We start from the raw sequence: 9,510 nt of genomic DNA on the forward strand, positions 1-9,510 counted from the left end.
TTTAGGACCAGATGAGCTTTTGTCTCTTTACAAATTGGAGGCCAAGGCATGGGTGAGTGTGGGGGAGTTTATTTCTTGATTGAGGAGCTGCATGTTAAAAGTGGAGAGCTGTACCTGAGACACGTCTGTGCTTATGCAAAGGATCGGAGCAAAGGAGGAATGGGGGCTCCATGAGCAACTGTAGGGAGGTTTTGAGCCAACAGCCTAATTTTTCCTTTTATTCGGGATAAAGGAATGCTACCAGAAAAGAATGCAAAACATTTTTTTTTTTCCTGCCAACGTTGAATAATGTCTTTCTAGAAAGAAAGAAACTAAGAATAAAACTAAGTTATGACATCAAGTGGCTGATTACACACTTGGCTTGTACTCTGTAAGACAAGGCATTCTTTAAAAAAAAAAAAAAAAAAAGAATTGGAATGTTTTGTCTCCAGGATAAGCAGGTATCTTGTGATGCCATAACTTCCAGTTCTGTGAAAACAGAAAATTGTTCTTGTTAATATTTTGCCTGTTGAAGCAATTACTTTAGCTGTTTTTTTAAACTTTTGTTCTTCTAAAATAAACATCAGACCCAAGAATACACTTCCCTCCAAAGACTATCCTCATCTCAGTACATTTTTAGTTCATGTCTTCTCAGAGTCGGGAAATGATAGCTCACGAGTGCCTTTTTGGATATTTGGATTTATTGACCGTTTTCTATATGCCAGACACTATGCCAAGTGCTTTATAGAGATTGTGCTATTTAAAACCAACAATTCTGCGAGGTGGGCTTCACTTTACAGTTTGGGTAGCTGAGCCATAGCGCGTTTAACTTCTTGCACATGCTTTTGTCACCAATAAGGGGCACAGACTCAACTTACCTGGAGGTATTTGCATCTCCAAGCCTGTGTTCTTGACCTCAGTGACATGCAGACCCTCTCTGCGGGCTACTCGCTGGGCAGAGGAGGTGGTGGTATCCCTCCTGGACACAGATGTCAGCTTTTGTCCTTAGATATTAGAATTATAAGGAAACTCCAGAGCTGGACTTTCCAACTTTTTGGACAAGAACCCCAAATGAGAATCACGTTTAACATCTAGTCACTGAACACACACTATGAAATAATACCATCACTGCTTGATATGTATTCTGATGTCTTTTATTCTATTCTATTTCATTTTTTTTTTTTTTTTTTGAAAATATATTTATTTATTTATTTATTTGACAGAGAGAGACACAGCGAGAGAGGGAACGCAAGCAGGGGGAGTGGAAGAGGGAGAAGCAGGCTTCCCACGGAGCAGAGAGCCCGATGCGGGGCTCGATCCCAGGACCCTGGGATCATGACCTGAGCCGAAGGCAGACACTTAACGACTGAGCCACCCAGGCGCCCCTCTATTTCATTTTTTAAAAAATTCCAGTCAGGATGCACTAGATTGTTTTCATAATTCACTAATGGGCCATTACCTTTATTTTGAAAAACACTACATAGCTGGTCTATCTTACACAATTACCTTTTGAAGAAAGCTCTACCATCTTAGGCAAGTCATTTAATTTCCAAGTCCTCTGTCCACATCTGCACAATTAGGTTGGGCCAGATTAATGATTCTTAATCCTGGCTGCACGTTGCAAATATTTAGAGGACTTTTAAGTACCCTTATGTCCCGGTTTTTGCCCCAGGATTTCTGATAATTACTTGTTTTGGGGTGGGGCCTGTGGATTTTTTTGCTGGTTTAACTCCCCGGGTTACTCTACCATGCCACTAGAGTTAGGAATTACCGGACTGGATGATTACTACATTTTCTTCGAGCCAACAATTCTGACTATTTTGATAAGGTTCAGAGATTATATTTTTTAAAAATTCTTTGTAAAGTTAGTATTTGTAAGGAGAAAAGGGTATTAACCTTGAGCAATATCCCTTACAACAACGGTTTTCACATTCTAGTTACATAAGGAATTGGGTGTTTAAAACTCCTGATGCCCCGAGTGTACCCCCATTGATTCTGATTGTGGACATCCAGGCTGGGGCCACATACACTTTATTTTTGATGGAACTGGTCTGGGAAACACTGCATTACATCATCTCGACAGCTGTGGGTAGTTTCCCATAGTCCTCAGTGCCGGGCACGCGGCCTGGGGCCGGGGCCCTGAAACGTTTGCTGAAAGCCGCACCATAAACCCTCCCGGGCACCACTACTCTCTGCCACTGTCCCGGCTTCGCATCCGTTTCCCTCTGTTCTTTGATTCCTTTTCTAACTCAGCCCAAATAAACCATCACATTCTGCGTCTTCTCTTACTCCAACCATGATTACGGCCTTAAATATCAAAATCACACTCAAACTGGGTTACTAAGACTCTGGGAGGTATGGTGGTTGGTAAAAACAATAGGATGAGCTTGAAAAAAATCTTTAATTTTTTTTAACAAATACTTTTAGAGAGCCAGCTACGTGCCAATCACAGTTGCAAGGACTTTATAAATATTAACTCAGTTGCTATCTGTAATAGTCCTAGGAGATAGGTGCCCTCGTCCTCCAGTTTTATGGATTAGGACCCTGAATCCCCCTCTATTTCTGTAGCACTGATTATGCTCAGTGTTTTGAAGGGCATTATTACTATTTTTTTAATATAAAACAAATAATGATACTGTACGGAGTTGAGCCCAGAATTTCAGTTAATATTTTTTTAATGATTTTACTTATTTGAGAGAGAGAGAGAGAGTGTATGAGCAGGGGGAGGGGCAGAGGGAGAGGAACAGGGAAAAGCAGACTCCCCGCTGAGTGGGGAGCCCGATGCAGGGCTCCATCCCAGGACCCTGAGATCATGACCTGAGCTGAAGTCAGATGCTTAACTGACTGAGCCACCTAGGTGGCCTCAGTTAATATTTTAATAGGAGGTGGAAAATAAATTTGATCTTGGGGTCAGGCAGACCTCCTGTGAGTAGAGGCTTAATCTCCTCCATCATTAGAGGTATTTCAGTGGAAAAATTTGAGAATTTGGTATTAAGGAATTACTCAGTAAAGCATTCTTAAGTTAATTCACCCAAGTAGCAATTTTCTTGAATATTATATAGTATGGCTTTCTTATTTAAATTTTATCTCTAACCGTGTAAATGGAATGTATTACCCAATACAAAGTAAACATTTTTTTGACCTAACAAATATGTATTTGCCAATAAACTAATAAAAGACTAGTCTCTCATTTGCCAATTGACATAGATACATATATACCCTCACTCTGATATGCAATAATTTATTTATTGGTCAATTAGGAAAGATACAATCCCCAAATGAAGATGACTCACATGCAAAGGAAATTTTTCTGCTTGTAACATTCATTTATTAACTGGCCTGTTGGGTTGGTTTTCTGGAGTTTTTCTAGAATTTTCTAGGAGATTTTGCCTCCTTCTCATCTACAAAACCAAGACCACCTGTCTTCCATCTGCAGTCATCCCCACCTGGTCTATCTCCTTGTTGCCAGTCTAGCTCTGAGCTTATTTCCCAATGTCAATATCAATGTTCTTGTGTTGTTTCAAAGACCCAGCTTCTATCTAGAACCACATTTCAGATAATCAGTGTCATTTCTTTTCCTCTGTGTCTGGGTCCTTGTCAGTAAAGCCCCAGCTGATTGGGAGGGGGAGTCTGAGAGAGTACAATCCAGCTGTACCCATTGTCATATCTTAATCTTACGGTGGCCAGGTTTTTCTGTAGGAAGTGTATCTTAGAGTAACCAAATAGTTCTGGTTGATGAAAAAATTTCTCTTTTACAGAAGAATGCTGGCTAAGAATTGTACAAGGAATGGCAAAACTAGAAAATAACCACTTTTCCATCCTTAATGAAATCACCGTTTCAAGCAAGAATCATCAACAGTTGCTAACACCGTTAAGTGAAAGATTGATGAGGAATAGGAATACTGACGTGGTACCCACAGGACACTTGCTGACTGCAAGTAGAAAAATATAACTTTAAAAATGAAGGCTTAAGCTGTCACCTTTTATTTGGTGATCGATCTTAGTATTGAATACTAGGAAACCAGCTTAGGTGGTTATTGTTGTGGTACAATGTGAACTACATTGCCTTGCCTGTGAAGTATTCTAACAAAAATGTTTAACTTGCATCTAATCAAACCTTCGAAGCTAACATTCACTTTATAGGAAATACAGGGGATAAAGTAAAAATTAAATGACATCATGCAGAAATCAGACAAACTCAAAGTGGAACATTCTACAGGACATGTCTTTTCAATGAGTCAATGTCGTAAAAAAAAAAAAAGCATGTGTTTGGGTTCTCCTTCGGACTAAAAGAGATTCAAGAGACAATAATAACCACTGCAATGTGTGATTCTTTAGTGGATCGCAGCTTGAATAGCTGTAGAAAACATTTTTGAGAATGAGCATTTGTCTTAATTCAGGCTGGTATAACAAAGTACTATTGACTTTGGTATATAAACCAGTGGCTTATGAACAACAGAAATTTATTACAACAATAAAAGAAATGAAATTTATAAACAATGGAAATTTATAAGTTTATAGATAGAAATTTAGAAATTGATATACAAATTTCTCTAGATGTTCGAGATCAAGGTGCCAGCATGGTTGGATTCTGGTGAGAACCCTTTTTTCCACCTTTCATTGTATTCTCATGTGGCCAAGAGTGGAGAGAGGAAACAAGCTCTTTTGTGACTCTTATAAGGGCCCTAATCCCATTCATGAGGGCTCCAACCTCATAACCTCATCTCATCCTAATTATCTCCCAAAGGCCCCACCTTCTAATACCATCACAGTGGGGGATAGGGTTTCAACATACGAACTTGCAGTGGGGGGTGGACACAAACATTCAGTCCATAACAGTATCACATGATATCAGCAAGCTATTTTCAGTTTTGTTAGATGTAAAACTTATGGTTATGTAGGAACATGTCCTTCTTTCCCAAATACAATATATTTAGGGATGAAATATCATGAAGCAATTTCCTGTAAAATATTTTAGGACAAGGATAAAGAAAATATGGCAAAAGATTGACAGTGGTTATAAATTTAGGTTTTGGTTACATAAGTGGGAATTACATGCATCTTTCTACATTTTTGTTTCTTTGGTTTTCCAAGTGTGGAACTTACTAGAAATTCAGATTCTAGGGCTGCACTCTGGACCTACTGAATCAGAAACGCTGCTGGGGAGATGGCAGCAGTGACTTTCACAGGCCTTCCAGGATATTCTGGAAGTAAAGTTTGAGAACCAGTGCCTTAGGGCCTGGTACGGGTAGGTAGGAATGGATGGTACGAAAAGGATCCATTTGGCGCTGTGATGGAATTACTGAGATGAAACATAATATCAAAAATGAGTCCATGCGATGTAGACATGAGAGTGGGAAGTGAAGATAAGAAGCCAGGTACCCTCCAGGTCTGAGAGGCATCACTGCAGCATGATGGAGGGCACCTGCTCAGGGCCCAGACTAGACGTCACAGACCACATGGCCTGGTGGTGTCTCTTCTTCATCGGGGCTGTCTGGCTCTGCCATAGCAGCTTCCGTGGGTGCTCTCATTCTTCCAAGATAGGTCCCTTCTTAGAGATTTGGGGCCTGCTCCTAAGACTGTTATTAAGTGCTGACAGAAGGTGCTGTGTGGGATGACTCTCACCTCCCCTGACACGCCTTGCTCTGCAGGCTGGACTGGCCACACAGCCCCATTCTCCGCCTCCAACCTCCCATCTTAGAGCAAGAAGAGAGCCATCATTCCTGCCTGGTCCATTGCATCCTACTTCGGTTAACTAAACAATCTCAGACTTGTCCCAGGCTTACCTAATGAATATTAGCTCATATGTGGGCGCAGATTATAATGCTCCGCTGAAAAAGAGCTTCATATATAAAATGACGCTAACAAGCCTTCTTTTCACTTACACCAACGATTTTACATAGCATTCTCTAGGACGGTATTTCCCAAAACATGTTTTTAAGAGATAATGCATATGAAAATTGTCTGTGGCTCAATAAATCTGGAAAATACTAGGCTAACCATGTTTAATCAAGTTCATTTCATGCAGAATTTCTCCATTAAGAGTCATTGTGAATTTCCACATGGGGCAATTATAGAACAAATCCTCCCAAGCATCCTCGCCTGTCGAATGCATGTACGGATGATGATGGCTCAGAGACGTGTTTTAGGAACTCTTTCTTTACAGCTTAATGGGTAAAATCTTGTGGAAAAACTGTATCTATGCATTAAGGAAGCAGTGATAAGGGCCTTTTTTTGATGTGGTAGGAATGATATTGTTTCTAGAGTTTTAAAAACAAGCATAAAATTGTTTAAAATAATGGCAAATCCTTTCGATATGAGCCTTAAAGACCCAAATTTTCAAAATAACTTACCTTTGCAGAATTCATGAATGAAAAGCTGTCAGAGATGAAGCCACCGCTGTGACCAACTCGAGGAAATAACATGAACATTGGGTCCAGGCATCATGCAATGCAGGGGCCCTGCGAACAAGAGCTCTGCGCCTGGCCAGCGGGGGGGGGGGGGGGGGGGGTGGGGGGGGGGAGCTGATCCCCAACTTATGGCCGGATAGTTGATTCCGTCTGTTTTCAAATCCTGGGCCTTACTTTGTTTGTGTTTAGGGAAAAATAGGTACAGCTTTGAAGTTTTGGCCTTCGACATAACAGTATACCTTATTCTAGAATAAGGTGAGACTCATATGCTGCTTGGATAATGTTAATTTAAACATTAATTTTACCCCTTTTTAATTTTCTTTTTCCAGAAGAGTCAAGTGAAAAAAGCTTTGAGCGTTATCATTTCTTGAGGCTGGAGAAGAGGCGGAATGAACCCTGCGTTGTAAGTGTTAACAATAAAGCAATCATTTCTCTCATAACTGTTGAATAATTTAGGCTCTTTTTACCAGACAAGGGTTTGATTGCATTGCTGGGTTTCCTGACTTAAGGAGCAAGGTAGCAATAGTAAAATTGGGCGAAGAAAGCTCAGGGCTGGATGATAAAGGCCAGGATATGTATGAAATTAGCACTGAAGGTGCTATCAGGCTAATCCTATGGGGGTGAAGAGGCTCAGGGGGGGTTAGCCACCCTGAGTGACTTAGATCAAGTTATGAGAGAAGTCTAGAGACATTTTCTAAAGAAAAGTGATCAAATACAGCTCAATTTTAATATAAATTATGTTTTTGTGAGTACACAACATGAATTATGTTCTTGAACATTTATCTGGAAGTAAATATACTTGGACACCTTCCTTGCCAAGCACTGTGCTGAGACATTGGGAATTCAACAGTGAACAATACTTACGGAGCTTACTTCCTAGTGGGAGGGGCTAAAAGGCAACTACTGGAGCCACGAATGAGGGGGATAAGCAATACAAGGAAAGAATGCGTGCTGTGATAGATCATAACAGTACTTGTAGCTGAAATGATCCTAAAAGGCCTTTTAGGAGGGGACTTGAAAAGTGGGGATGGAAGGATGAAAAGTTAGATATCCAAAGAAACAGGGAGTAGGGGATGTGGAACATTCTAGGCAAAGGGAATAGCAAGCACAAAGACCCAAGTTATGAAAGGGGTTGGCAGGTTGTGTATGAACAGAAAGAACCCCAGTGTGGCCGAAAGCATAAAGATCAATGAAGAGAGTTCCAGAAGACGACATTGCAGGGGCAGGCGGAAGCCTGATCATGTAGGACAGCAGGAGACCCCATACAGATTTTGCTTGGGGTAGTGAATTTTGGACTTTTGAGCTCCAGAACTGCTAAGAGGATAAATATGTGTTAAGTCACCAAGTTTGTGGTAATCGTTACAGCAGCCCTAGGACATTAATACACCTGCGCAGGAAAAGACTGTCCCTGTCTGAGTCTACCTGCACCCCTCCCCATCTGAAAGAAACAGGACCATTAAGTGATTGGTGCAATTCAATCCCTAATATAAGATAGTGGATTCCTCATTCAGTGTCTGGTCCTCAGTACTCTCTCTCTAAGAACTCATTTTCCTTGCCTCATGTGGCGTGATCAGATTAAAGAGGAATAATACACACTAGCCTAACTCATAAATCACACCACTGATTTATTGGTTTATTCATGAAAATATAAATACTAGAGTCTGCTTACTCAGATCAGCCCCTAAGCACTGCTTTGTCTTGCTTGGGAAGCGTAAAGTCAGAATGAGGCAACGGGTTTATCCTGAGGGCTGATGTTACCAAATCTCACAGCCTGGTGCATTCACCTCCTACCTGGGATTAGAACATTGACATTAGTTAGACAGGTGCTCTCTCTCCTGACTTTGCTGGGACGTTCTGGCAAATTCTGCCTTGCAGGTACCACCTTTCTTGAGTCCTTGATGGTTGTCATCCAGCTGTTTCAGCAATATTCCTTTAGATATGCTACAATGACTCAACGTCCATGTATATATAGTATCTCCTCAGATGCTTGGGTCACAGTGTCACCAAAAACTCTTCATTCACTCAGATTCATTCAAGAAACATTATTCAGTACTAAATGCTATACATTGCAGTAGGATGAGACACGAAGTTAAGTAAGACGGTCTTATTCTTCACAAATTTTATGGTTTTTTAGTAGATTAAAAGCTGCTGTGTATTTCTCCTATAGAGAGCTGATCTCATCTATTTTTTTGTGATTTCATGAATTTCATTTTTTTACAGGATAACATTTCCTGACACTTACTGTCAACTTCAGGAATGGTCCAGTTGAGGACTTACAAACCAGTTAAATCAATCCAATGAAATAATCTATCATTCAGACGTTAGTCATGTCCTGTTTTGACGATTTTATACAAGTATTAACATTTCACGAGTCTAGGGTGATAAAGACCCTAGCATATAAAGTCTTCCTGATGTTAACATTTCCATAAAACAGCAAAGAGATGGTCATGGCCGTCTGTCAGAGCTGTGCCCTGGGTGGTCCCTTCTGACCAGTAGTTTCATTCTGTAATGGTGATAGACACCATCATTGAGTGCAACTTACTTTTTTCTAATTTTCTCAAGTCCAAAACTCAAGACTATTCCAAGAAATCACAAAATCACGAGCATGCCGTGCACTCTACTTTACATACATTGCACATCTAACCAGTGAGCTTCTGGAGTTACGGAGCTATAGCTGTTTTCACCATCATTTTCATAGAAAGACCATGTTTGGTAAACGGTCCTTCTTGGCGTGACATTGCTGTGGTATCAATCAGCCCCCCTGGTTTGAAAGTTCATGTTAGTCAGAAACTAGGAAAACTAGGAAAGACTAGTGGAAGAGGGATTTTTGTGTGTGACATAGGACAAGTCACTCACCTCTCTTAGCTTGTTTCCTTGTTTGTGTTAGTTAAATATTATTTATTTAGCTTTCCCAGTTTTAAAATTTGATGACTCTTTGAGAATCTCTGGAAAATATGATCACAAAAAGTTAAAGCTCTTCTGTTTATTGGTAAGGACTCAGGTCCATCTTATGGAGAACTTCAGAACGATGTTAGACAAATTCCACTTCGAGTAGTTTATCAAGTAGATGCCATAAACAGTCAGCAGATACTGTCCTTGCTTTGTCTTCTTAATGGAAGGG

The sequence above is a fragment of the Phoca vitulina genome, unplaced genomic scaffold (genome assembly GCF_004348235.1).
Source record: "Phoca vitulina isolate PV1807 unplaced genomic scaffold, GSC_HSeal_1.0 scaffold23, whole genome shotgun sequence".
Classification (NCBI taxonomy): Eukaryota; Metazoa; Chordata; class Mammalia; order Carnivora; family Phocidae; genus Phoca; species Phoca vitulina.